General features: G+C 38.6%; 1 protein-coding gene across 1 annotated transcript in view; it reads left to right on the top strand.

Moving 5' to 3' along the window:
* The window catches only part of GAREM2 (GRB2 associated regulator of MAPK1 subtype 2), a 1,175,250-nt gene that overhangs the window by 1,044,892 nt on the left and 104,414 nt on the right, over positions 1-25,944 (top strand). The gene's annotated exons all lie outside the window — the stretch shown is intronic.

Genomic DNA, 25,944 nt, shown 5'->3' with positions numbered 1-25,944 from the left:
CAGGCATCTGCATGAAAGCTGAAGATGAAGAGGAATTTCACCTTTCAACACGACAATGACCCCAAGCATACATCCAAATCAACAAAAGAATGGCTTCACCAGAAGAAAATTAAAGTTTTGGAATGGCCCAACCAGAGCCCAGACCTAAATCCAATAGGAAATCTGCGGGGTGACCTGAAGGCTGTGCACAAGAGATGCCCTGCAATCTGACAGATTTGGAGCGCTTTTGCAAGGAAGAGTGGGCAAATATTGCCAAGTCAAGATGTACCATGCTGATAGAATCCTACCCAAGAAGACTGAATGCTGTAATTAAATCAAAAAGTGCTTCAACAAAGTATTAGTTTAAGGGTGTGCACACTTATGCACCCAGCTTTATTGTGCGTTTTTTATTTTTATATTTTTTCCCCTAACAGATTTGTTTGTTTTTTGATTGAATTGTCCAGATTATATGTCACATTAAAGGTGTGAAAATATGTGAAACGATTAATTGTGGTCTCGTATTTTTATATCAGACAAATCTGGCATTTTAACAGGGGTGTGTAAACTTTTTATATCCACTGTAGTTCAGAAAAAAAGGCTTATTTGATACATTCAGTACTAATGGGAAAATATCATCCTTAGCAAGTGTATTTATATTGCCAATAGTATTTGAAAATAAATTATTTTTTCATTTTTATGGGGTCGTAGGTTAAAGCCAGTAAAAAGTGAAGTTTTGTATGTAAATATAGAGGAAGGAGGTGTCAGATTAATTAACCTAGTGGTATATGCTGCTTCATTAAATTTGTACAAAGCTTTGAAGTGGATAAATGAAAAAGATGAGAGATTTGTAGTAAAATTGTGTAAATGTAAGTATGATAAATTTTGGGATAGGGTGAAAAAGAGTAAAAGAGAAAGAGAGTGTATAAATAAAGAAATAAAATGTTACTAAGAATAAAATATATTTGTGGAAAATAAAAAATTGATGATATAGAAAAAGACAGAAAAGTATGGTATACGAATTTAATGTAAAAACATTACTATGTAAAACCATGGAAAAATCTAACAGATAAAAACATTTAAGCTAGAAAAATAAGAAGCAAATAGTATAATCGCAATGTCAAGAATTTTCTGTAGAGACTGGTAATAGATTAAATACCAGTACAAGGAAATATGCCATTGTAAGATCCCCACTCTAGGCCAGCAATTAAGGAGCCTGAATCCTCACCACTGACACTGGAGAGGGGTGTTCACTTAGAATGCAAATGGCTACACTCAGTATTTCCAGATGCAGACCTCTCTGCATCAAGCACCATTTCCCTTAAGAGCACACAGGGAATACATTCAGCCCGGGATCTAGATTTCTCTGTCTCCCTCCAGGTCCTCAGTATGACTTCCCACTGGCACAGCTTCAGAGTTAAGTCCTCAGCTGAGTGCCCAGGACAAGTCCTCCACCACTCTCTCTGTGGAACCAGTGCTTCATGTCCCTGCTCCAAGTAGCTGACACACACACACTCTTTGAGATTTAATTTTTACATACACGCATCTAGTAAAGGCTGGCACAGATTTACTAGCTATGCCACCTTCTGTCCAGACTATAGGTAGTTTCACTATCACCAGTCAGTTACTATAAGGCTCTTAAAAGTGTATCCAATTATAACGAGTGAACTTAATATTAATACAAATAGTAATGTTGACTAAACAGCAAGGCTTTCAGGAGTGGCCAGAGTTATCGCCAAATAAATATATGCAAATACTCTCAAAACTTAAATATCTTTCTAAAACTACCAGCCACAATGAGAAGTTTAAATATATTTAATAATAAATAATAAAATAACATGAAAATACTATCTTTTTACAGTAAACACCAGAGTTTCAGCCACAGAAAATATTGAAAATAACACAGCTGAAAAGAGTCACACAGTTACAGAAAAACACTACTTAACTATTCTCACTATATTTTCCTGACTGATCTAGAGAGTTACTGTTCCAACTTACTGAATAGAGCAAGGCAAGATGGGTGAGTTGTCCTTGTTGTCAGATTCAAGACAGAATGCAGAATACTGAGACCAGTATCCTACTAATATCTAAACATTATTTCTGGCTTACAGAATGACATCACACAGATCTGGTCATCTGAGGTCTGTTTCCCATGCTGTCTACAACACTAGAAGCTGCCAGGATTTTAGCACCTACATATTAATAATACACACATAAGGGCATCTGGAAACCATAAAACAATAAAACCATTCCACTCTTCCAACAGGAGCTGCAAACTATTCTCTAGTACAGACATTGCGTCTCTGGCTCCCTTCAAAACTGTGGGATAACATCTTTATGGCTTAACCCATAAAGTCATTTATTTTCAAGAATATTTTTTCAAATACAGGTGGATTAACCACTTCTCTTCCAGAATATGCAGTTACAATGTATACATTAAAACAGTTACAATAATGCATGTACATTTCTTTTCTGTCCAGCAGGAAACACTTTTGATACATTTTAACACAAGCAACTTTACAAATACATTTTTAAACACAAGCATCTGTACAAATCAGTTTGATACACAAATGACATATAATTCTTTACAAAATTCCAGCTAGCTGCACTAGCACAAGTTATACATCCATTGCCCCACTTATCCTGGCAAGGTTGGCAATTCCTCCTATCGTCACAGTCATATAAAAAGAAAAGTGATAGAAAATGTTTACATTGTCATAAAGAAGAAATTATGGAATATGTATTTTTGAAATGTAAAAAAGTAAAAAATTATGGGGAAAACTTGGGTAAAGAAGATTTTTTTTCGAAGGTATAAAAAAGTGGATAAAATAAACATGGATATGACTAAATATGGATATTATAAGAACAGAAAAAAAGAATATGTTAAAAGAATTGATAAAAGGTTATTTTACATCATATGGGTTATATGGAATGAAAGAATGAATAAAATTATGCTTAATAATAAGTGGATTTTAGCAAAAATATTAAGTAAAATCAGATGACAGTTATGGAGAAAGGAATGTGTGTCTAAGAGGGATGAACATTTAGTATGATTGTATTTATATATCTATGTATTTGTACATTTGTAAATATTTGTAAATCTGTAAATATGTTGTAAATAAGAGGGTTTTTTTGTATGTAAATAAAGGATCGCTACTCTTTCATGTTACTATGGCAGGCTGTGAGTAGTCGCAGTGCATAGTGGGGGAGGTGGAATTAGAGTTGGAGCCGAGTATTGCTAAGAGAGATAGCATTCTAATAACTGTTTTGAAAGAGGTTGACTTGCCAGATGACAAATTGCTAACAGTAATGGATGAAAATGAACCTAGTACAGTTGCTATTGCTTCTTGGGGAGATATAATGGATTGCTGTAATCTGGAAGGTGAACAGGATATTGTGCAATCGAGGTCAGAGGTTAAAAACATGGAGCATGCTCACACTCTATTCCTCTGAGATGCATGGAACAAGTGCTGTTTGTGATCTGCTGAAGGAAAAGCCTATAACCTATGTAAATTTTATTAAAAAAACAGCCTCAACTACTATAAATTTTCCTTGTCATACTAAAAGGTTACCTGTTATATGAATTTCATCTTTTCCTGGCCAGTAAATCAACCGCTATCTTGTTTGGGACACTGTTATATCTCCTTTAGGCTTCTCTGGTACAGATATAAGAGCCTTTATCCAAGTAGGGAAAGGGACTTCTACAGTGCAACTTTTGAAACTTTTCCACTTGCTGAAACTTTTTTTCTGAAATGTGACTTAAAATAGTTGTATTTCCCATGGGCTAATTGTACATTTGTGGTATGAATATTCAACCAAAATGTCATGTTTTGGTGAAGTTTCATATAGCTGACATTCAAGCTGAACAAGTTAAGACATTCTTTTCTTCTCTTTACCACTCTGTTTTGAAGTTAATAAATACATGATGATAGAAACATTTGGACAGGTGCATGGAAGTTATGAGTCACATTGAAATTGTCCGAGGAAAAATTTGTTTATATTCCTTGTGTTGTTCATATGTCTGGTTTAAAAGCTTATGTGCATTATCCAGGGCAACCAAAACATTTTTGTGACTCTTATGATCATTTAATTCAAAATTGTTCTAAAAGGAAATGCTCTCAATGTGAGAAGTAGGCCTTACTTTCCACACTTGTGTTACGTTTTATAGGAAATGTAAAGGAACGGTTCATTTTTGGTTCAGTTGACCTCAGTTTCAAGGAACTGATAAATCAAGCCTGCCCAAACCTCCTACCAGAGAATCCTATATTTGAGAATGAAGTAACAAATACTACTGTACTTCTGTTAACTGTGAAAGTGATATTGATGAACAACCTACTGGTCATGAAAATGGAAACGTGATACTAGTAATAGTGAATGTATTGACAAACATACCTGTGATGGTAAGAAGCATAATGTTAATAATACTGGGGAATGGGTTAGAAAACACAAGTTAAAATGTAGGACAAAGCACACTGCAAAAAAGGGAAAAAAGATAATATACAATTATGTTGTCTTAATGTTAACAGCCTATAAATGAATACAGGTATCTTGCAGTCTTAAAAAAATGTAAACTCCCTACAGATATAATTTGTTTGCTTGATGTCAGATTATTAACTGAAATACAACAGAGACAAGTATCAGTTGTTTGGGGTGATAATGTTTACGGGTCTTTTGGGAAAGACATATGTTGTTGCATTGTAGTATTATACAAAAAACATTTGAAATTATTGGATGTCTCAGCCCCCCTTCCAAGCTGCTTAGATGACTCTGATGATTACGACTCTTTTGATGTATTTTATCTTATTTCTATATATGCTCCTACTGTTGCAAAACAACGTGAACATTTATGTAGGACCTTGCAGGTATATGTACTAGTCTCTTTACCTACTATCATTGTTGGTGGTCTAAATTGTCACTTATGAAAAAGTACTGGAAAGGTTAATAATGATGTTATATGTTTTGAGAGGTTTCGTAGAGAGGAAAACTTAAACTAGAACCTAGTTTAGGGCACACTTATTTAGTGAGGTTAATTACGTTACTTTTACTGATACTTGGCCCTTATGTGAGTGTTTTGGACCAAAGCGCATTATTCTTCATCCTTGGAGAATTTAATAAACAAGCCCTATTAGGTAAGGGGATTAAAAAACTGACTGGGAAATTGTAGATACAAGTCACTGGAAACAAGAGAGTGTAGAACTTTGGCAACAACTTTTGACTTTGGCAGATGTAAGCCCTTCTCTAACTGACTGGTGGCTTCTTTATAAGCAAAAATATGAAGTATTGTATTGTGTGTTGGTGAAAGATATGTGGATTTACTATAAAACATTGTATCGTAATTTCTTACAGAATTATAAACCTGCTGTAAGCATATCTCTCAACCTATTGAGCAAGAAATCTGGACAAAGCCATAAAAAAAAGTGGGACAGAGACCCAAAAATAGGGACAGTTTTTAAATGTTGCTCTTACATAGGTTCATAGATTAGTACTAGGCTACCTGCCCTTGTGGACCATTTCAAGCCTAGCCAATTACCCCACATGAGAATCAAACCTTGCACCTTATGTCTGTAAGGTAAAACCCTTAACCATTATACCAACCTCCCAACCCCCTACAAACTTAGAAAGTTGATGGAATAGCAGGTTGTGCATTAGCATGAATTTTCTGAAGGGTATGAAGTCTGAAACTCAAATGTCTTTTGGTATTTTCTAACTTTAATCTCTAATGATTTGCCAGAAAAACACAAATTTATGAAAAACAGGCCTAAAATATGAGGTAAAAATCTGGACATTTTGGGAAAATCTGTACAGTTGAGAGGTATGGCTGTAAGGTGTGAAAATGTGCATGCAATGCAGGTTTTAGAAAAAAAAATTGCAAGGCACTACCAAAGAAAAAAATCATTCATTATTATAAAAACAAAATATTTTGTTCAAGGGACAAAAGCAAAAAAGAAGTTTCCTCTTTTCTACAGAAAATTACAGCATAGGAGACCACATATATGGGAACCTTACAGGGCACTAATGGCACATTTTTTGCTACTCAAGACACTATTATGGAACATGTTGAAAACATATGCTTGCTAAAAAATAATATGCATAAGAGCAAGTACCACAATTAAGTAAAGCTGATAATGAGCTTCTGGAATGGCCTATATCCTTGGAGCCACACGCTCCAGGGACTTAAACCTCAGCACAGAAATAAATAGGACATGCTGGGGGGACAGATTCATATCCCAGAGGCTCCCCTCACTCTGGAACAAAATCCCAATCCATGTTAGGCAGAGCCCTCAATGACCCTCTTCCAAGAAAAATCTTGACGAGTGGATGGGAGATCGTAGGTTTAGCCCTAGGATCTCTTCTGTGTCCCTACTAGACAGAGGCACAGTAAACTAACCTTAAAAGGGCTATCTTCTGTGACCTACTATACAGAGGCACAGTCAACTAATCTAAAAGGGTAGCAAAAGCCAAACACACTCTGGCTAGGCTTATAAATGCCCTAGGGCAGATAGCCTAGTATCAACCTGTGAACCTATGAACCTATGAATTAAACAGGATCTTAAAACCTGTTTCTAAGAAGGGTATAGATTGTACACCCTTTTCTTTTTATGTTGACATGCCATTATTTCAGAAAACAACATGCTTGTCTGTTTTAAATGATTGGCTTGCTAATGGCATTAAGCACACAGCTGTTTGTGATATTGTTCTAAAATTTATACATAACAAAGGGTTAGTTTTAATTTAGTCAGCTGGAGACCCCCAACTCTCAATAACACTGATTACAAAATATTTTCTAAGATTGTGCATGTGACAGATCCCTAGTCTGGGCCAGCAGTCAAGGAGACTCAAATCTCACCACTGTCTCTGGTGAGGGATGGTCACTAAGAGTCATGATGGATTCACACAATATTTTCAGATGCATCTCCCTGCACCAAGCACAATTTCCCTTAAGAGCATGCAGGGAGCATGCTCCAGACCTGAAGCTGGGCTCTCTTTCTCTCTCCAGGCCCACACAACCTCCACACTGACCACTTTGGAGCTCTGTGTCCCTGTTCCCAGTAGCTGAAACACACACTTGGATATTTGAGTTTCACACACACATACACACCTGGGAAAAGCTGGCACAGATTTACTAGCTGTGCCCCTTCCTGCCCAGACTCTGAGGTAATCATGCAGCCACCAGCCAGCTACCCTAAGGTTCTTACAAAGGGTACCAAGTATACTGTGTAAAATTAATACTAATACAAATGGTAGAGTGTGACTAAAGCAGCAAGGCTTTCAGGAGCAGCCACAGTATCACTAAAACAAGCATAAATACTCTCAAGAAAGTATTCCCTAAAGGACCATTCACAATGAAAGTTATTAAAATATTTAATGATAAACAGAAAACAGGAGAATACTAAATACAATAAATAGCAGAGTTTCAACCACAGAGATATAAAAAAATAAGACAATTTGATAGTTTTTCACAGATGCAGAAAACAGTACTAAACTGTTTCCAACACATGTAAGAGATGCAACCATATAGCCAAACTGGAGGCTAAGCTCTCTCAACTCAGTACTGGCATAACCAGTCAGGAGGAGAAGGAAACCACACTCACTACAATTCCAGTCTCACATAGACCTACCACAACAGCAAACCAAACACATAATCACACAAAAACATACTTGGAGGCTCTAAATAAAGATCTGCCGAAGCAGCAGAGACCCAAGCAGCCGCTACCCCAAAACAAAACACGTGCAACACATATCTCACAAAGCCAGTGTGCCGAACAGTCACAGCCCTTAAGACTAAACAACACACCTGATACACTTGTAATAGGTGACTGTATCATCAGGAACACTGACATCCCGCTCACCAGGCTGAACAAGGAGAGGGTCACGGTGAGCAGCCTGTCGGGCGCTAGGATCCGCCACATAACACAAGCACTCAGGTCACTCCAAGGCAAGTACAAATATGACTCAGTCATTGTCCATGCTGGTGTGAATGACCTGAGACGTACCTCCCTGGACTACATGAAAAGAGACATAAAGGAGCTCTCTGAGCATGTAGCCCAGGCCGGTATGACCCTGACCTTGAGTAGCATCTTACCCTCACCAAGAATGATGCCACAATATGAAGACAAGATGATCGATTTCAACAATTGGCTTAAGTACTGGTGTCATTCAAAGGGGATCCAATGCCTGTCAGCTTGGGATGATATGCTCGACAAGCCACGATGCTCCGCTAGGGACGGCTTGCACCTGTCACCCCTGGGCTTTTGGATATTGGCAAAGGCTCTTGCTACCCCATAGTGCCTTTTTAGGCAAGGCTCAAAAGACAAACCCACCTCCATAGGTATCACAAGGGATAAGAAACTAAGAGTAATGCTACTCAATGCCAGAAGTCTAAACCTCAAGATGCACACACTCAAAACTCTCCTTAGCATGGAGAACATCGATATCTGTGCAGTAACAGAAACCTGGTTCAGGGCTCCCGAGAGCACCCCAGCACTACCAGGTTATACCACATACCATGCTTTTCGGCCCCAAAACTTGGACCGAACCACAAAAGGAGGGGGAGTATCGATATTCATCAAAGATACCCACATCTCCAGGTTGGTGGTAAAGCACGAAGCATCAGAGACTATCCATGTGCAACTAACAGTGGGTAAAACTGCCTTCCAGTTTATAGCCTGCTACAGACCACCCTCCCAAACACAGGAACCCCACTCGGCCTTCCTGAGAACACTGGAAAATATGAAGGTCTCTCCAAACACCATTATATTGGGCGACTTCAACTACCCAAACATAGACTGGGAGCATTACTCTAGCTCCAACACCCTAGTCCAAAGGTTCCTAGAATTTATAAACTCAAATGCTATGGAACAACTTGTTACCACTCCCACAAGAGGGGAAAACATACTGGACCTGATCATCACCAACATGGGGACTCTATGCTCCAGACCAGAAGTGTATCTCTCACTGCTAAGATCAGACCATAAACTAATCTCACTGGATATTCACATCCCGATCCCACCCCCTGCCCAGAAAACCACAGTGAAAAACTTCTCTAAAGCAAATTTCACACTCCTCAAAACTGAGGTGGAATCCTTCAAAGCCCTCGGGCCTGTGGAAAATATGGCCCAGACCGCAGAATCCTTTATAAACACATTCTGTGAACACCTTCAGGAATGCATGGATCATGCGATCCCAAATAAAACCAAGACCCAATCCTCCAAAGGCAGACGTCCTGTCTGGTGGACCCCAGCCATAAACAAACTATACAATAGAAGGAGGAAGCTACTAAATGATAGAGCAAAATCCCAAAAAGGGAAGGCATCACTGATCAGTATTAGCAAAAAACTACGGGCACACATAAAATTGTCTAAGGCCAGCTTCGAGAGAAAAATTGCACAGGGCACTAAGGATAATCACAAGGCTTTCTTTAGTTATGTTAGGAACCTGGGTGGTAATTCCCAGATATGCTCAGAATTAGTCCAAAATGACAAAAAATACACCGAACCCACAGACATTGCCAACATCCTAGCTGACAGGTTCAGCGCAAACTTCTCCCCACCAAAAGGGCAAATATCTATCCCAGCAGAGTGCTGCGCCCCTGGCATCTCAGATGCTCAGATAAGAGCCGCCCTCTCCAAAGCAAAAACACAGCATCAATGGGACCAGATGGTGTCCCGCGCTGTGTCCTACATGAACTCCAAGAAGAGCTAAACCCAAACATAAAACTACTGTTCAATCTCAGCCTTACTACAGGATATGTGCCCAAAGAGTGGCGTACAGCAACAGTGGTCCCTCTCCATAAAGGTGGTGCCTCAACGGATCCTGGAAACTATCGCCCCATAAGCCTGACTAGCTTGGTCTGCAAAGCTATGGAAAGGATCATCATGGACCTCATAAATAAAGATATTGGGGACCTACAAACACTGGATCCTACCCAGTTCGGCTTTGTTAAGGGCAGATCCTGCCTCTTAAACCTGGTTGATTTCTTTGAAACAGTCACCAAGGCCATTGACGAGGGAAGGTGGTCCACACAGCCTACCTGGACCTCGCAAAAGCCTTCGATACAATACCCCACTCGGCATTATAGATAAGCTCACCAGCTTAAATATAAACCCCTATGTCACTAGATGGATTGCAAACTGGCTCAAGGACAGAACCCACATGGTTAGAATTGCTGGAGCCATGTCAGACTCCAAACCAGTTACAAGTGGTGTCCCACAAGGCTCAGTCCTGGGACCTCTCTTGTTCGGTATATATTTCTCGGAGGTACAGGCCAACACGGAAGGACTGTGGCTGACCAAGTTCGCAGATGACTGCAAACTGGGCACCATAATCGACTCTCCAGCCGACACAAGCATCCTCCAAAAGGGCCTCATAGAAACAGACAACTGGTGCCAGAGCCATGGCCTCAAGCTAAATGCCACAAAGTGTATAGTCATCCCCTTTGGCAAAAACAAAGTGCCCACAAATTACCACATAGGTGGTAATCCATTAAGTACAGAAGAAGTAATTAGGGACCTGGGGACCCAAGTTGATAGCAATCTCTCATTTGACAACCACGTGGCCAAAGTGGTTAGAAAAACATTTTATATAGCCCACCTAATCATGAAGGGATTCACATCTAGATCAGGGGAGGTCATCGTGCCTCTTTACTCATCCCTCATCAGACCCATAATTGAGTACAATGCCCCTTTTGGGATGTACCTTAACAGACACCTGCAGCAACTGGAAAGACCCCAAAAGTACCTCACCAAGAGGATCAAAGGGCTCAAACAGATGCCATATGCTGCCCGGTTAAAGAAACTCCAGCTCTACTCAGTGGCATACCGCCTGTTCAGAGGCGATCTATGCCTGATGTATAAAGCCATGTCCAACCCGGAATTAATGGACATGCTGCACCTCAGAAAATCCAAATCCCATCGAGCTACGTGCTCGAGAGACTTGAACCTCAGCACTGAAATAAATAGGACATGCTGGAGGGACAGATTCATAACCCAGAGGCTCCCTTCACTCTGGAATAAAATCCCAGTCCAGGTTAGGCAGAGTCCCTCAATGACTCTCTTCAAGAGGAATCTTGATGAGTGGATGGGAGATCATAGGTTTACCCCGGGTATCACTTCTGTGCCACTGTTAGACAGAGGCACAGTATACTAACCTCGAAAAAGGGCATAGCAAAATAAATTTAAAATGGGTGGCGAAAGCCAAACACATTCTGGCTAGGCTTATAAATGCCCTAGGGCAGATAGCCTAGTATGAACCTATGAACCTATGAACTAAATGTCCCTGACTGACTAAAGTATTACTGTTTCCTGACTACTTACTAAAGCAAGGCAAGCTGATGTGTGCTGAGTGTCTTACCACAGCAAAAGCCAGATGATGCTTGTCTTTGTTTATGTGGATGTGTATGATATATATCCTGTCAGAAATCTTTCCTTTCAGATTTTGAAGTGATGCTGCGAGGGTTCCAAAGAAACCAGATGCTGGTCAGAGGATGACATCGCCTCTGGAAACCTCACTCTGGTACAGTACACACACAGAGCTTTGCTAATATCTGTGGCAGCATCTGAAAATTATAACACAATTTCAAACTTTACACTCCTCCAGGGTTCTCTGATAAGCATACACATTTGATCAATTACAGCAATACAACCTAATATACATGCATCCATTCTTTCTGTCCAGCAGGACCTACTGTTGATACATTTTTAACACAAGTAACTTTTCAAATATATTTCTCATTTAAACATCTGTACAAATCAGTGTGATAGTCAAATAACATAAAATTCTTTACAAAATGCCTCTTTGGTACCAGCACCACTGGGAGCCCCAGGGACTGCAGGACTCCTGGATTACCCTCAATTCCAATATTTCCTGTATCTCATGCCTCAGAGTATGTCTGACTCACTCAGGTACCCTGTATGGGTGCCTGCTTGATTTCCTAGTCATTTTTTCATAAGACAATCCTGATTTGGATAATCATGTCCTTCTGGGAGAGAAATAAAAAAAATGATGTTATGGAGGGTTACTTTTTACATTATGTGTAAATATTGTGGAAAGTTTTGATACTACATCTGAAGCATGTTCTTAAAGTAGAGTGGGTATCTGTCCTGCAAAATCACAAATTGTCACATTACACTATGTATATCTAAAAAGGTAGAATCCTTAGCCCAATGTGTAAGATCTGTTTTCATTGAAAGATATATTTTAGCAGGTAGGAAATCTGTTACCAACACTGCTACTCTGTTGCATGCATGATTTATCACTGGCTGTGGTGTTTAAAAAAAGGATATAGCTTTTAAAGAGATATAACTTTTCAAAGCAATGCCTTTTACTAATGAGGTGTTTTTGTTCCTTTTCCGATTAAATGCAAGACAGTATTGTCTATTTAGTATTAGCATGTATGATGTGCAGAAGAATGCTTTACTTTGGAGTTCAGTTGATTAAGTATATCACTCTTCTACCATGCCATTATTATCAGCAGCAACATCACTAGGAACTCACTGACTATGATGTCACTGTCTTAAAGTTCCATTTTTTGAGGGGGCATGTGAAGGCAACAGCTCTTTAATGTGGTTGGTTGCGACTGATGTTTGTGTGAAATACATTACTGTGGCCACCTTTTATTTTTATGAGAAACCAAACATCTGAGGTATATACAGTGAAGAAAATGACCATAAGTGGTGGGCGCAAAGGTAATCAGTGGGGGAGCATGACCAACCCCACCTATTCATTGACATTATATAGTCATTGATCTGCCTTGGCAGTGTCGTGTGTGTGTGTGTGTGTGTGTGTGTGTGTGTGTGTGTGTGTGTGTGTGTAGGGGTGGATGTTTGAATAAAGTATTATCATGTCTTTTGTTTGTGAATATTTTATGTCACCTTCTCACAGTTTCAATACTATTACACAATTAGAATGGGCATATTTCAGTATCACACATGGTGAATGTAAAGGGGTGAAAAAGATGTCTGATATTTTACAAACATAGTAGAGCTACAGCCAGTGGTTTTACCTTTTAAAGTGTTAATTCACTGTTATAATTTCACATCATTCCTACTTAAGTGTCTTTGGATTCATTTTGCAACAAATGTGTATGTTTTCCTTTTTCTTATCTAGGCAAATGAGTTGCACACAAAATGTGCATGCATGTGTGTGTGTGTGTGTGTGTACACTCTCATATATGTGCACACACATTGGCCATTCAAAAGTTTTCAGCACCAGTCCCTTGATGCCCTTAATCCAGCTATGTTGATGGTATAGCCTTAGAATGCCACATGAAAACAGTTAATACCATTAAAAATTGACAGTCAGAATTTGAAACAATTGCTGCATGAGGATATTATGGAAATATAACAGAATTGTTTTATGAGGTTGTTTTATAAGGCTGTTGCTGGCACTAAAATATTTTTTCAGAAGACAGAAGTTACAGCCCTGGCTGAACTTGCTGCTTCTAATCAGATACAATAAGCTGTAATGTCATGGTGAGTATGGTCTGAGATGGTGGTAAGCAAAAAGGACAAAGATGGCAATCTAGAAACAACCTTGATGATCATTTAAAGGGAGTACTTCAGCTCAAGTTTCCTGTAAACGGAGTCATGCTAAGTCTCAAATGGGAGAGGGTGATAAGTAGTGCACCGCAAATGGAAATAAGCTAAAGGACTTTATAGTAGATTTAATCAATCTTTTACTGGGGGTATTGCAACACAAAGTGATGCTTTTTATTTTCATGAGCTATGTGAAAGCATTTTTTTTTGTGATGGCAGTCATGAAAAAAGCTGTAACTGGAAGATGGAAATTTAGTGTTGCACTATGTTTTGATAATATATTTCAGCTGATATATAAGCTGTATCAAATAAAAGTTCGCATAGCTAAGAGAATTGCATGGACTAAATGTAAAAATGTGGCAACTGATTGATATATGTTTATATGGAAGAGATTAGGCAAGGGGAATGTTATGTAAATATTTCTACATAGAAGTTGGATTTAAAGGGCATATTTTGCACATCTTACATGGAGCTATGAATTACAATGATGTTTGCAAACAAGCAGGTTGACAAGTGGGGTATGGGATTAAGCTGATATAGTCGTATTTATTGAGCTATAAATCGGTAAATGTTGTTTCACTTTCTGTAGTATTACTAATATTTATACGTTATATAAATTTATGCATGCTTTTCCTTATATTTATTCACTTCAAGGTTGGGATTGTGTGTATGTCTACTATAAAAAGATCAGGCAGATAATATTTTTTTTATAAATATGTTAACAGTAAATTATATTAAATATGCCTTCAGTTAACATCCACTACAAGGTTGAGACGTTCATGAGTATTATGATAAGAAAAGTATGGTTTGATGACTTTGTTTAAGATAATGTATTACAGTTCTAAATCTATATAACACTGCTAGTTTCAACTGATTGCTATGTAATACCAGTGAATGGTAGCAAAGATATAGTTGACAAAAGGTGTATACTTTGTTATTGTTTTAAGTAGTATCTTAAGAGATGGATGTATTTCACAAAGTAGTGATTTTGCTTTAAAAAGGAAATTGGGTGACAATTATTTTTAGCAAGGTTAATGCTGCTAATTGCTAGGGTATACAGGTTACTTGCTAGGAAATTTACAGTGGAACGGTTACCTACCTTATATACTGTTTATAGGTAAATAAAGAAGGTTATGCATCAGTTGAATGAGGGTAAGAAATAGGTACAGTTTCCATTACAGATTTGAAAATAGCCAGTCTTAAGAAAGTCCCTAGTATTAGATGGAGGACAATTATGTTGAACTGGAGTGACATATAATTTAGGTCAGGCCTAATGAGAGAAGAATTTTCTTTTAGTTTTCCCTGTTCAGGTGTGTTCAATAATTCTGGCTGGACTGGTAGCAGCAGCTTGATGTGAAGAGACACTTTTAGCATGGCTGAAGATTGCTACACTTTAAAAGACCAGAAAGTACGAGCTCCTGATCTTGAGAGAGCCATCTGGGAATTGCCCAGGGCACTGGATTTGCTAGTTATGTATCATTTATATATATGAAGTAATGGTGGAATAGCAATATATGAAAATTAATACATCTGTCAGTCATGCTACATTGATTATATGTTTCAAAAAGATTAGAGAGTGATGCATGTTGTTTAAAAATGGACATTGATGTAATTAGTTTTACACTTAATATAAATGTTTACATATCTGCTATGTCGGCCCCTGCTTATCCTGACAAGTAGACCTGGCAAAAGTATATTTCTTTCTTTGAAGAAGGCAAAGACATGACATTAGCTAGTTATAGTCATAATATGTTGACTGTGATGAAAGTAAAGAAACACATTAAAGGTTTCTCCAGGTCATTGGCTGCCTGTGTAAGTTAAGCTTGGAGGGTATCTGCTCTAATATGTAGTTGTATATGTTGCAATCTTAATTTTACTTCTAACTTCCTCTGGTATTCTGGAAAATCTTGGAACAACATGTCCTTTACCCCTTCTCTTAAGAATGAGTATTTCCTGTCTAATATTTCATCAAGTTCCTACTGCAGTTTATTTCAGTTTCCTTATATTACTTGCAGTTCTCTGATGTCATCCTTCGGGTACATTCAGAAATCTCCTCAATTTATCCCTTTTAGTTCAGAATGTCTGCGCACTGTCTCCCAAATTGACTTTGTGTGTGGTATCACTCTGACTTTAAGATGTCTGCACTGTTCCTACCTTCCTAAGCATTTAAAAACTACCCTGTAAAACTGTGTATAGAATGATTTGTTAAAACATATCTCTCTTTAAATTGAATTAAACTCAACTCTGCTGAGTGAAAGAAATAGTTGGACAAACAACAACCCCAAATGAGTACCTGAGACTCTTGTACAGCCCCTTCTAAGACGTCATACTATGGACTGTTCTTACTGACTAAGTGCCAAGTAAAGAGGTGATGTTATGATAGTTGGAAGTAGTATAAAAATAGATGCTTTTGACTGGAGGATTACGCACCTACCAGTGCCCATACTTTTAAGGCATTGACACTTGTGACTGGTTGCCTAGTACCACAGAAGTTTAAGAGGCATACATATTAACAGAGAAGAGAAAATTCAGGTGATTTTCTTTCATTCTTTTTATTTTTTTCCTGTACCTCTCTATCCACCCTCTAGACTCTTCTTGTGACCTATCGGCTTATTTACTTCTCTTCCTGCTGAGGCAAGAGCCAAGCACTCCTCAGAATGGGAGAGACTTACAGTCCATAAATTCCCATCTGCAGAAACCCTACCTGCCCATCAGTTCCACTGTATGGTGAGAGTCGGGCATTAGGGAGCAGGCCAGATGTTGTTCCTGAGGAGGTGTTTACCTAACCCCTCCTTGTTGGCAACTGTCATGCATGTCCTCACACGTCCGTTTGATGGCTTATTGGTGCGAGCGACACTTCTTCAACACAAGCCTGACCAGCTTCTTCCACCAATGAGTGTCTGCCAACCAGAATTCCTTGCTAACATGGTGGGCCTCATCTCCCTTCCCTCAAGATAAGTAAAGTTATGTTGGCCACTCAAGCTCATCCTCCCTCATCCAGACCCTTCAGTGCCTATGATATTTGCTGAACATGGACTAGCTGAGATGTAGTCAAGGCTACATCACTCTGTGCTACAGGACCAGGACAAGTTTTCCTTAATCCAGGTGTGGATAGACTAGACTGTGCAGTTTGAAATGTTATGAAGGTATACCTCTACTTCTTGGTCAGGTAAAGAAGTATTCCAGAAAATAGGACTGTGCCAGATGTACTGCAGCTGTGCAATATAAAAAGGAAGGAATATGAAAAAACTGTCTTAAAAGCTGGGTGGAGAATAAGGAGATTAATTATGTAGCATTCTCCTTCCACTATTTTGACTAAAGTCTTCAAAGGTTTCATCCAGTACTTAGTACCTTATTCATTCCTTCCAGGGATGAGAGCTGGGCAGCAGACCTATGAGGCTATAATACTGCAGGTCATGGAATTTTGTTTTATTCTCTAATCTTTAGTTCCACCCCCCACCACCATCCAGTGTCCAGAGATAAAAACAGGAAGTATTCTGACTGTCCTGTATGTCCACCCACTTCATATGGGGTCAGGGATTCAGAAGAACTCATAAGACCGAGTTATATTGTACCAGGAGTGATCAAGAAGTTGACAAGGAAACAAAGTAAAACAAGCATTTGTGCAGGAGGGCAAGCCCCTTGCAATCTCCTTAACCCTGGTTCTCCAAATAAAGTAATTCTGAGGTCATACAACCTTAGAGTTAAGGGGAACCTCCCTACTCCCCTACCCACAATGTTCTGTTATGTCAGTAACATAAACCTACACTAAGTGACTAACTAAGGGTTTCACTAAACAAGGCCAGTGAATCCAATTATAATTAAAGTTTGCTTGATGTAAGCCATGTAATCTGTCTGCCAGCATCTCCCCATTGGAATGTCTGCTAGCCTTCACTGGAGTGCATCTGGCAGCACAAAAACCTGCAATCACCTTGGAGAATAAAGAGCTGGCCTTCAATCACCCCAGTCTTCACTTCCCTCCCTGACTGACCTTCTGGCACCAACCTGCAAATGACCAGCAACTAATGAAACCCATGCCTTTGACATCACAGCAGTAGTTTTCCCTTTGTACCAGCTAATCAGCATTTCCCTCCCACCTTGTGACTGGTGACAGTATTATTTATTTATTTATTTTACATTTGTTGACCGGGATAGTCCGTCTGGATATATATCCATTTTCAGCAGAGGCCCGGGGAGAAAAGCTCCACATTGACAGTAGTTCACCAGTGAAAGTTGTGAGAATGTGTCAAGCTAACCACAGTGCTTACTGAAGACCTTATTAGTGAAAACTTTGTTGAGTATTTGAACACTCCTCACCCAAGGTTACCTTGTTTTTTTGGGATTCCCAAACCCCATAAGAATAGGGAAGATTCCACCTTACAGACCTGTTATTGCAAGTGGAGGTTCATTATCAGAGGCCACTGCCATATACTTAGATTTTATTCTACAGCCTCTTGCTGAAAAGAATTAACCTTTTATTTTAGATTCACTTGATTTTTTAAGAAAAATAAAAGAAGTGTATGTGACTGAACAAATAATTTTGGTAGCTATTGACACTGAAGCCCTATACACTGTGTTACCACACATGTACTGTATTGAAGCAGGTACAGAGGCTTATAGCAGAAATAGCATTACTAGACAAGGGCAAAATGAACGCTTGGGAAAGCTAACAAACTTGGTGTTGAGTTACAATTTTTTCAGTTTCAATGGCCAGGCTTACAAACAGGTGAGCGAGATAGCCATGGGTACTGCTATGACCCTTAGCCTGGCCAATGTAGCCTTAGGCAAGTGGGAGGTGGAATTTGTACTGCAGAGTGAATACTGAAGATTCATGACCAGCTACCTTTGCTTTATTGACAATGTGTTTATAGTCTGGCAAGGTGAGAAATCTAAACTCACTGAGTTTATCCATTACCTCAGTAACTCCACCTCCTTCCTGAAATGTACCACTTCCATCAGCTCGGAGTCAGTGCAGTTCCTTGTTATGACTGTCAATACTGATAAAGACAGAGGAAAATTAATTAGTAACTTATACAGGAAACCAGCAAGAGTGAACTACTTACTTCACAGAGACAGTAAACATCCAGGAAAAACTAAGCAAAATGTTATAAAATCACAAGGCTAAAGATTAGCACGCATTACCTCATATTTGGCCCCTTTTCTCAAAAATTTGAATGATCTTGAAAATGATTGCTTAACCAGAGGATATGAATCAAACATGTTACATATGATCCTGGATCCCATTAGAGCTTCTAAAACTAACAATGACCCTGTGTGGAATAGGCCTTTTGGTAGAATTATGCAACGAGGCCACCCTAACCTAAAAGAAGAGGAAAGTAAGGAAAGACAGTTGCACTCTAACCTAAGCCTGTGATTTCAATACAATTAAAGCCATTATTAAGGAGAACTGGGCCATCCTCACTGACAATCAGCAGCCTGTAAGGGTTTTAGAACACCCTACTGTTGTATATAAAAAGATCAGGACCATACATATGTGGAAAAGAAAAATAAGGAACACCAGGATAACAGGAGCACTAAAGTCTGTGGGCCACCTAACTACCCCATCTGTGAGTACTTGATGGGGTGTGACTCATTTAAGTGCCCCTATCTTAAAAAGATGGTGAAAGCTTCAGCAGGTGGTAATTGTATGTATATAGGGCCATGTGCAATGACTGCCTTGCATTTTATGTGGGTAACACTATGAATAAACTGAAAAGGAGGATTTCAGATTATCTTTCTGATATCAGAAGTAAATACCAGAAGAACGCCTTATCCAAATACTTATTAAACACCCCCAGACGTTTTGGTTTTAAATTTATCATTCTGGACTGTGTGGAGATGGATGAGCTTGAAGAGGACATCAGTAGTGTGTTGGTGAAAAAAGAACTATGCTGGTTGAAATTAAATGCTTTCAGAAAACCAGGACGTAACTATTGTTCTATTAAGCATTTGTTGAATTTACGTAAGCTGTCACAGAATCTATACTTTTTTTTAGGGAATTTTTGAGGAAATATTTTTATGTACTAAAAATATAAAATGATGTGTAGTATGTGTATAAATGTATATATGTTTAGTTACTTTAACCTCAATTCTGCTCTGATTAGATTTAGTACACTCTTGCATCACACCAGAGATTTAAACGGTAAATTCAAAACACACATTTTGTCATGTCGCTATTACCATGAAGTTTGTATGTGTCTTTCAGCTTTTCCCGGTTAGGGGTCGCCACAGCAGAACTCCGGTCCGCTAATGATTGGTAGCTGATTTTTACGTGCCAAGTTACCAGCTCTGATGCACAACCTTCAACGAAGGTACACCCATTCACGCATATCTCCACGCAGAAGACGCTCTAGCTGAGAATCGAACCGGACAGTGTCTTACTGTGAGGCGACAACGCTACCACAGCACTATGAAGTAATGGTATAATTCCCCCATTTAGCATGTTGGCATATGCTCATGCACATACCTGCACACTTGTATATATTACTAGTTTACCTTATCCACTATTTTGTGTGTTTTTTCTACTGATTGTCATTGAATAAACATGGTTTCGGGGCTGTAAACATGATAACTGTCGTGACAGTTTTTTTTTTACTGCAAAGCAGTGGCATTTTTTTCTGAGCTCTAAATAAAATCATTTTTTTCTGAAATAATTTTTTCTAAATATTTTTTCCTGAGCTATAAATAACTTAGTTTTTATATACACTAATACATATTAGATTTTAATAGGCAGATATATATATTTATACTTACAGTGTTCTAGTTACATAATGTTTATGGTTAGATAGCTATGTGTTTTTTCTTGTATCATCTAGTTAACTCTTTTTACTTATCTCCCTATGTATATGATTTTAGTTCTTGTCACAGACCTGTTGAAGGCTTTATTGCATTAGTTAACCGAAAAGAGATTTTAGTTAAAAGTCAGTCTTTTTATGTGTATGATACGCTTTTCTTAATACCTGATTTGGGAATGTTGGTTGCAAATAGATAGGTAGTGTTCTCCTTAACTAGGATTTAGTTTGACCTAATCCACAGTAGTGTGTGGGAGTGGCTACTTGCTGTTCTAAAATGCACTTTTTTACAGCCCTGTTTATATAGTTTGCCATGAATAGGCTGATTTAAAATTCAACAATATGTATATTTTCCACACCAACTTCTAAGTGTATAAAAGCTAATATGTTTAACATTAAAATATTTCTGATTTTTTTACTAAGTTTTGTTTATCTGTGACAAATAAAGGCTTGTTGCTTTGGAACTATACCTGTTTTTCATGATTTCTGGGAATTATTGTGACTGAGCTCATCAACGATGTTTTAAGACCACAGGTTTCTCTGCTTTTTAATTTTTCTCAACACTCATAGTGGTGAAGCTCGAACTAGACAGATTTCTATGTTTGTTCATTTTTTATAAATGTGTCAAGCTGTCAAACAGATTTTAATTGAATGCCATTTGATTGGGGTATAATGGCAGAAAATAACTGTGGCCAACTTTGAGGTTGCACTTCTCCCCACTGTTGTGTAACCTCGGAGTTGGTATTTATACTTTTGGGGACTCTTCTACAATGGGGTTGCAGGGGACTTTTCCACTGTAAAAAGACTTATTTTCTGATCATTGAAGGTGGGTTTTGGCTTTTTTTTTCAAACAAATGGCATTTGATTATCTGTGGATTGACATGAATCCCATGTTGTCCCCCCAAAAAAAATAAAACAATCTGTGCTTGTCATTTTCAATGAGACCATGTAAGATGCTTTTGTAATTCATTATTCCTGTAAGCCATCTTCAGTCGAAGTGTGATGCTTCATTCTAAAAGCGACTGCAGTGAAGCTCACTTTCCTGATGCTTTCTTGTTGAAAGGTTGCAGAAAACGCTGCTCCTTCTGCCTACCCTGACATACAATGAAGATCTAGTGGTTTATTTTACATGGTGAGGGTATATGGGATCTTATTCACTAAAAGAAATTCCTGTTTTTTAACACCTTTATTGAATTATCACTTAAGACACAGGCAAACCTAAAAAAACAAACCATATAATTGTTCTCAGTTACAAACATTATACATCACATATATTCTTTTGCATAACTATCAGCAATCCAGCATTACATAAATTACTCAGTTCCTGGCTTCCATTAAACCGCACTCCTCCTCCAAAATATTGTTCTGCATGTATTATTTCTACAGTTTCCATTTTTTTCTGTGTAAAAGAAATGTATGTTTGTTTTGTACTTCAGTGAATCCACTTTGTTTTAAACAAAACTGCATTAAATGAACTTGTTTGTGCATTTCTAGCATGGATCTATATTCTGCTAATTTCACAGAATATACAGAACCCACACATTCTTATCCAGTTACTGTAAACTCACAGTACACAGGCAAGGTGTCTGATCCTGCTATGAGGGATGTGAGATCAGGAATCTACCCAAGGCACCAATACAGCCAGAGTGTTTGGAAGGAATGAAACAGCATATGGCCAGCTCTTTCTTATCTTTAAAAGGGGTCATGTTGGTTTCTGCCTTATTTCTGACATCTTGGAGATTTGATTAGTGAGGTACAATATCAGTAATGCAGAAGACTCATGTCGAGCAGATGCTTTAGATGGTGTGAGTGTAGTGATATGCATTGTTTACCATGCTGTCACTACATTTATGGCATTAGGGTTTAATGAAAAAAAGATTCTTTGTTTCTGCATGATGACAGACATGAAGACCTCACCATAGGTAGGAATAAGCATGCAGAGGTATTGACAGAGTGATGAATAAAGACAATCCAAAGGCACTAGATGGTGTTTGGGTAGGTCACAAAACTAAGTGTGTGAGGACTTCCCGAAAAGTATTTTTGAAAGATAGTGTAGCAAGCATGTTAGTTGTGTTGCAGCTGTAAAGAACTACCCTGTCTCTGTATCACAGTAATATAAGATGCTCTATTACAAGCAGAATGTCACAACATTTAAGTTAGACATTTTTGCTTGACAGTCTTCAGTTTATTATTAGCTCTCACTTCACAGTTTGAACAGACTGAAACTAATAGGAGCTTTATCACTTAATTACCATTTAATTTAATCTGAGCCTGGCTTTTGATACATTCCTGTTGAACAGTTGTGTACTGTTTAGCTCTTAATCTCCTGTTATAATTACAATATTAGATTAATCTGGTAAATACAATATGATATGCCTAGTGCATGATGAAAGTTTTAACATTTTTTTACATTAAAGGAGATGTTACCAAAGCTGTAATTGTTTCCCCTAGAATACTCCATTCTGCACTTTGGCCATCTAAATTCGTAAGAGTTGTGCTTGGCCAGTGAGCTTTTTTGCTTGATTGGTGATTTTCTGTATTTTTGTAAAACAGTTGTGTTTGCTCAACTCTTGGCTCACTTACACAGAGCTTACAAATGCCTGACAACTGCACTATTAAGGTCTGAGTGTATCTGCTTCAGTCTAGCTCCATCCAGGCTAGATAAGTACTGCAGCTGCTGAATTGCACTTTTTCCTGTAATTTACTTGTGCTGTGTGCTGCCTTATTTAATGAGTTATTGTACTTTTTCATACTTTAAAGTGCTATTGCATTTTACTGTATTATCTGCTGCTTTCAGTACTTAGTGCATTTAAATTCTTAGAGTTAAAGACAAAACACAAAGACTAATGCATGCTGACGTTCATAAAAGTAGTCTACACAAACCTCAAAGGCCTTCAGGACACAGTAATAACAATGATAATCCTCAGCAATGTCTCAAACATTCTACCAAAGCAACACACACCACAACACATACTGCGTCAACTCTTGTTGTTTCAACCCATAAGCCTATAAGGCAAACTTCCATACAAAAAAATGCTCTAGTCATAGATCACTCCATTGTGAGACACACAGATCTTCCACTCAGTAAGGGGAGCAAAGAGAAGGTCACGCTCAGCTGTTTATCAAGAGCCAGGGTTGACCAGATCATGTACGTACTCATTTCATTGAACCACAGGTAACAGTATGACTCTGTCATTGTACGTGTGTTTATAAATGACCTGAGATGCACCTGTCTGGACTATATGGAGAGAGAGACATGACAGAGCTCTTAGACTATGTGTAACAAGCTGGTATAAGCCTAGTGCTGAGCAGCATCCTACCTTCTCTGAGGAAGATGTTGCAATAGGAGTAGACAGTAATAGACTTCAACAACTGGCCTAGTTTTTGGTGCTATTTGAAGGGGGTGCAGTATTTGTCAGCCTGGGATAATATGTTTGACAGACCATGCTGCTTCACCAGGGATGGTCTGTACATGTTCCTTTTAGGCTATTGAATATTTGCTACAACATTCTGCACCCCCATATTTTTTTTGTTTGGCTATGCCAACCTGATAAAATGTCCAACATGGGCAAACCAACCTAGGATGATCTAAAGATAGTACTGCTCAATACCAGGAGTCTAAACAAAATAGTTATAAAAATATATTCTAAAGCCACAGGGAGCCCCACAGCAGTGTAAGGCTATAATGCTTCCAAACATTTAGACTAACTACTGCATGGGACAAATGGTGGAAGTGTCTCAATATTCATCAAAAACAGTCACACCTCCAAACTGGTCAAGCAGTATGATGTACTTGAGTGTCTCCATGTCCAACTCACTGTAAGCATTTCATTGCAAACTATAGGTCCCCTCTGCAACCCAGGATACCCATACTGCATGCCTAAATGAAGTGGATTCAGTCTGCATTGAACTCAACATTATAGACCTGGGCAACTTCAACTACCCCACTATGAAGAGGGAAAGATAACACAACTTTCTGGATTTTGTCAACAAAAATGCTATGGACCAGCTAATCTGTACATCTGTAATGGGCACCAACGTCATTGACTTGATCCTCACAAGCATACATTCCATCCACCTGTGTGTAATGTCCTCTCTAGTCAAGTTGGACCATAAAGCTGTCTTCTTTGAAAATAAAACCTATGACTGCATTTAACCCTTAAACATTTAGGAATTATTCCAGAGCAAACCACCCACTACTAAGCGATATCCTGTCAAAATTCCAAGCCCCCACCAAACTATGTGAACTCCACTGCCTATGTAGAATTTTCACTGAAACTCTATACCATCATGTAGACATCTGCAATAAGGCAACTGTAACTACCTGGAATAAACACAGGACTAACGCCAAGAACAAGCCATCCTGATGGTATCGCAGAACCAACAAGTTGTATACAAATGGAAGAAAACCATAGCCAGTAAGGCAAGAGACCTCTCGTCAATTTAAATAGGCAACTCAGGAGTCTTATCAAGCACACCAAGGCCAAATTTGAGGTAAAGATAGCTACACAGGCAAAGGACAACCACAAGGCCTTCTTCAGCTGGGTCTACAACTTCAAAGGTAATAGACAACAGTGTGCTGAATTAATTGTAAATGGAACCACTTGTATGGAGCTGGATGAAATAGCAAACCTAATGGCTGATAGATTTGCCTCCAAATTCATCCCCCAATACCACTCAACAGATATTCTCAACCATAACACCACTGACTGTTACTAGTAAACAAGTCCTCAATGGACTCTCCATGACAAAAATTCTGCATCTATGGGCCCTGATAATATCCCAGGATGCCTCCTGAATAACATGAAACATTCCCTTTTGAACCCTGTAAAATCACTGTTCAACCTTAGCCTACAAACTGGCTTTGTGTCTAGCAAATGAAGGACTGTAATAGCTATTCCTCTGCACAAGGGTGGGCCATCTTCTGATCTGCATAATTACAGACCCATAATTATGACTAGTCTCATATTTAAACCCATGGAAAGAATTCTTATCTGTATTTTAAATTAAGATATAGGAAACCTCCAGGCACTGGATCCAACACAGTTTGGTTTCATGAAAGGTAGATCATGCATATTTGACCTGGTGAACTTTTTTGAGAAAGTCACCAGGGCTATTAACTAGGGAAATGTGGTACACACTGCCTACCTTGACCTGACAAAAGCATTCAAAACCATTCCCAATTCAGGCATTATAGACAAACTCATGGAACTAGGAGTAAACCCCTATGTCACCCTCTAGATAGCCAACTAGCTCACAGATAGGATACAGAAAGTCAGGATAGGGGACTCTACCTCCACAAAAAGGTCATTCACCAGCAGTGTCCCTCAGGGCTCAATGCTGGGACTGCTCCTTTTTGGCATCTACATTTCTGACGTCAAAGCAAATGTCCTAAACAATTTAACACAGCCACCAAAGAGCACTTTAAAAGTCACTGGTCCTGCCACTGCACTCTCCCTCCTTAAACACCCCCTACTTCTCATACCTTAATCTACTTTCTGCCCTTCACTCACTCTTCTCACTAGCTCTCTCTAATCTTCCTTCACTACTCTTTCTACTGTCTTCTAAAATCTATTAAGCAAATTGCCTCAGAGAAATATTCTGTTTTAATTGTCTTGCCTTCATGCAACTACATCATGATAAAA

The sequence above is a fragment of the Protopterus annectens genome, chromosome 2.part0, assembly GCF_019279795.1.
Source record: "Protopterus annectens isolate FY-2018-M chromosome 2.part0, PAN1.0, whole genome shotgun sequence".
Classification (NCBI taxonomy): Eukaryota; Metazoa; Chordata; order Ceratodontiformes; family Protopteridae; genus Protopterus; species Protopterus annectens.
Note: the sequence above shows the minus strand (reverse complement) of the source record. Positions and strands in the feature narration are given on the sequence as shown.